Source organism: Tursiops truncatus, chromosome 18 (genome assembly GCF_011762595.2).
Source record: "Tursiops truncatus isolate mTurTru1 chromosome 18, mTurTru1.mat.Y, whole genome shotgun sequence".
Lineage (NCBI taxonomy): Eukaryota > Metazoa > Chordata > Mammalia > Artiodactyla > Delphinidae > Tursiops > Tursiops truncatus.
This window is the reverse complement of record NC_047051.1, coordinates 69575525-69580135: the sequence shown is the minus strand read 5'-3', so window position 1 is coordinate 69580135 and position 4611 is coordinate 69575525. Positions and strand designations below refer to the sequence as shown.

Here is a 4611-nt window from a genome sequence, read left to right as displayed (position 1 = left end):
TTGCAGTTTTTCAGATTAACAGTGGCGACTATCAATTGCTCCGTGCTGCACTAGTGGCCCTTAATGATCTTTCTGTCCGTATTCTTGCCAGGGTAATCTTAGTGTTTTGTGTGGATGTGCCAGCGACCCCTTTGGCAATCTGGCTGGGCTTATGGACACCTCAGAACAATTTTAAACTCATAAAATTTAATATATAGAATTACTCCGGAAATTATGTTGAAATAGTTATCAAAATATGAAAACCAACTTTATTATATAGCAAGTTTTATACATATAATTATATGTATGCTTCTGTGCATGAAATAACAGGAGCTAGCACCAAATCTAATAAGCTCCCATAATTTCAAAATAGTAAAGAGCATAAATAGTATTTTGACACACCTGTAACGTACTGTGATAAACATTTTTATTGGTCAAACAGTAACAAACAGTAACAGCTGATACCACTCTGGTTATTACCTACATCTATAATTGAAGGAAATATTTAATTAAAAGGTTAGTGGAAGTAAGGATGTATTTTTTTTTTCCTACTCAAGTTTTTGAACCCCATCAGATTCTATTATGGACTCCAGGTTAAGAATGCTTGGTGTAAAGGGAAATTCTATGTACACCAGTTTCCAATCCATAGGATTGGGAGATTCTCCACTAAATCTCAAAAATTACTGTAATGGCTGTGCAATTTCTTTGAATTGATTACTTGTCCATTTCTTCTATTCCATAAATCTTAGAGAAGCATGTTCTCTTTAGTGGAGAGGAAATGGAGAATAGTTAATGTTTTCTTTCCTACTCCCAACTGTGTTTATGTTACCTCTAGAAAAGGGCTTAAAATTAATGGTAAAGAAAAGACATGCAGAAGATATCCAAATAGAACATGTAGTGACAGAATGGAATAGCTTCCAGTTTCAAAGGAACCGGTAGTCCAGTTGCTTCATTTTACAAATGAGGAGCAAAGGTAGACAGGTTTACTGGCTGCCACGGGTTATGAAATGGAGTTAGTGAAAAAGCTGGATTTCTGTTCTCATAGTCTGCCCCCAGTATTTTCTACCACACCTGTTGTGCTCTCCGACCAGAGTGTCACCCAGTGAATGGATGGTGAATGAACTGTTCATTGTGAAACCAAAGTGGCAGACTTTTTATTAGACTCCTATAACAATGTTCTTTAAAAAAAAATTTTTTTTTCTTACGGCTCCCATAAAAATGTTTTAGAAAAATTACGTACCCTCTTGTATAGTTTTAATATAACTTTTGAAATTTGTCATCATACGTTCAAGAAATTATAAAGGATGTGATATCTGGCATTTTATAAATATTGACATTCTTTAATGAAACCTCTACATCATTCATTTAAATATAGCCAGTTGAATGTTACTCTTTGATATCTGCCATTCTATTTATATACCTGAACTTATTCCATTTAAAATCAGATATTTGACATCACTATTTCTTCTTGAAATTTTATTAACATTCTACACAGAATTTTATCCTAATGTAATTTACATCTATGATGGAAAGTCCTATTGATCATTTATTATTATCTGCAACAAAAATATGTATGTTAATATTTAATTTAAAATTTTTTCCTGGGATCAAAGTGTTAAAATTTTCCTTTTGGATTATCTTTCAATTACTGGAAAGTTGATCAAAAGGACATAAATAAATCTTAAGCTTTGATAAATATTTGATTAAGATAAAAATTACAGAACAAAAAGAAAATTTTTATTGAAAATGCAGTTCTTAAAAAGATGCATGAGAGGCATGTTTCGGGGCTTTGATGAAAGGTTTTGCTGACAGTTTTTCAAATCGTCCCTTTATTTGATGGCCAAGAAGCTATTTCACCTGAAGGTGATGCACGATAGTAAGATGCCTTTTTCTAGGAAGCTGGAGACCCAGCTGTGAAACAGGTGCGAAGGGGAGGCGATATGTCCTCCCATCACAGGCACGTCTTCAAGCAGATAAGTTTGGAAAAGAGTAGATAGGACATGTAAGCCTCTGGAAATTGATCATATTGAAATTATCCATGGCTTTAAATCACAGTTTGAAGACCACTGTTTTATAAAACCCCCGAAATCACTTTAAGTCAATAAGAAGTCGTTTACTCTTTGTCTTCAAGCCACAGTATTCTCCACATTCTGCGTTTACACCTCCTCCTCTCTGGATTTAATGACATTGCCAGCTAAGGGAACGCTCTCAATGCCAAGTCCGTTTGTGCAACTTGACAAACAGTTTGACAGTTCATTGGCTTTAAGAAGAAAACAATGAAGATACAGATAAATACAACTAGGGCTTAGGAATGGGGAGGAGGGGGAGGAAGGGGTGTCAGGACACAACGGGGTCAGCGGACCGGGGCATCCTATGTGGGGTAAAGTAACAGGCTGGACGCAGGCACCCTCCCACACAGCATTGTTCGGAGCGGGAAGGGCAGAGCAGGGTGTTCCCGAGGGCCACCTCCCTTCCCCGTCACCTGCCGGGTGGGAGGCTGCGCGCCAGTGCAGAGGTGTGGGCAAAGGTATCGCTTCCCATGAGTCACTTTCTTTGTAGCTATTGCGGCACCGTATCATTTAGAGAATATTCTTTAATCAAGTATCCGAAACTGCGCAGAGATTGTGAAAGCGTCATCGTGTCCCAGATGCCGGGCGTAGAAATCCTGCGCAGCGTTAGCAGCGAGGCCACTCCTCCCGTGGCGGCTCCCAGGCGGTGATGGAGGGAAGTAGGAACGCTAGGGCCGGGCCGTTCCTGGGAGATGAGGTACTTCCGTGACAGCAGATTTGGGCTGGCAGACTCCCCTCCGGCTTTGCCAAGACTCCTCTTTGCTTTTCTCTTCTTTTCTCAGGGTCTAACTTGCCTCGCGGCCTGATGGCCCTCCCAGCCTTTGGTGGACCCTTCACTATTTTACCTTACAGAGGCATTTCCCCCGATAGAATCCTTGCTTCTTTGAGCCAGTCTTGGCACTTGCTTGTCGGAGGACCCGGACTAAACTAGCTCACACCAAACCGAGATTCAGGTGCTTCAAACTTCACCACTGCTTCCCCCTGGAGGCCAAGGCCGTTATTACCATTCCTATCGAATATGCCTGCTTCCTAGACATTCTCCAGTGCAAAGCCAGATGGACAAAGGTATTTAGCAAAGCTTAAATCACATGCCTGCGTTTAGCTGTAAAAGAGACTGGGAGATTAACTTCTGACTTCTTGCATGGGTAGGCAGGACTGATAATGTGGGAAATTCTATACACATAGAAAGGCCTTTCAAAAGATGCCTCTTAATTCAAAAGATTTGTTAATTGTACCGAATAGCCACTTTGCCAACATATATATATCTATAATATATCCATTTAGCCTTAAGGCTTACATGATTCTAAATACTTTAGATTATGCTTGCTATCCTCTCACTTTCTGTTCTTTCTACCTCCAAACTAAATTAAGCATTATAACACAGTTCCAGGTCCTTGAACCTTCAATAATAAAATGATAAACTAGGCAATTTGGACCAAGACTCCTGCTGACAGTAATCAGAAAAACTGGACAACACATGAAAAAGTATACTCATTGGCAAAAGAGGGCTAACAGTGTGGTGAAGAATTTCTGGAGTGGATGTAAACTCAGAAACTTGAGCCTAATGTTTAGGACAGCCTTGCCTTTCAGGGCAAAGGGAAGTGGGGAGAAAATCCTGAAAAATTAGAAAAGTGAAGGCCAGTGCTCACTTCAGCACACAAACTAAAATTGGAATGATACAGAGAAGGTTAGCACGGCCCCTGTGCAAGGATGACACACAAATTCTTGAAGTGTTCCATATTTTTTACCTAAATGGGAAGGAAATCCAAAAAAGAGGGGACATATGTATACGTATAGCTGATTCACTTTGCTGTACAGCAGAAACTAACACAACTTTGTAAAGCAACTATACTCCAATAAAAAAATAAAAATAAAAAAGTGAAGGTCATGAGCCAGTGAGGTGGGCCTTGTCAGATGGCCATTCATGTCTAACCATTGCAAAAGTTGGTACTGGCAGGTGGATGAGAGCTGGCTTTAGAAATCCGGAGATCTGAGCTTTAGTCCTAGTTCTCTTGGTTTGTCATTTTTAAACAAGGCAGTGAACCTCTCTGGACCTCTGTTTCCTTGTTTGCATCGCAAAGAGTTAATGGAACTTCTTTGGTAGCTATGGGGGGTGGGGGAGGGATTTGAATCAATTTCAAAACAGCACGTTTTATGGTCAGTTAATATTAAAAAAGTTTCAAAATATCCCCCAGGGCAGAGAAAGGTCATGTGCGCTTAGCATACTAAGGCTAGGGTTGTCAGTTCACGAGAAATAGAGTCAATGTTATATAAATAGGAGAAGTGTGAATTTTTCACATAGCAAAGATAGGTGCCTCCCAAGCCACAGTAGAAGTCTCTCACCGCTTTCCTCTCGTCTGTGGGACCAGAGCTGCCCTTTCTTCCTTCCTGACAGCTCTGACCAGCTTTCCTTAGGAGCAGAGGCCATCCCTTCCTTCTACAGAATCCGTAGAAAGTGGGCAGAATAGCAAATCCATTGGCTTCCAGAGGACATTGGAGCTGGTAGACTTACAGACACATGAAAAACGTGGTGGATGGGGCTTAGGCAGAGAGGCTGCCCTCC

General features: G+C 40.4%; 1 long non-coding RNA gene and 1 other non-coding gene across 2 annotated transcripts; one reads left to right on the top strand and one right to left on the bottom strand.

Moving 5' to 3' along the window:
* Positions 1-1694: 1694 nt before the first annotated feature.
* LOC141277070 (uncharacterized) lies at positions 1695-2988 on the bottom strand. The gene is made up of 2 exons (XR_012327769.1): positions 2462-2988; positions 1695-2239 (listed from the first exon to the last, which is right to left on the bottom strand). It is a non-coding gene; the product is annotated as an uncharacterized lncRNA (long non-coding RNA).
* Positions 2989-3689: 701 nt separating this feature from the next.
* Positions 3690-3793, top strand: LOC117308896 (U6 spliceosomal RNA). The gene has a single exon (XR_004523147.1). It is a non-coding gene; the product is annotated as a U6 spliceosomal RNA (small nuclear RNA).
* The last annotated feature ends 818 nt before the right edge of the window (positions 3794-4611 follow it).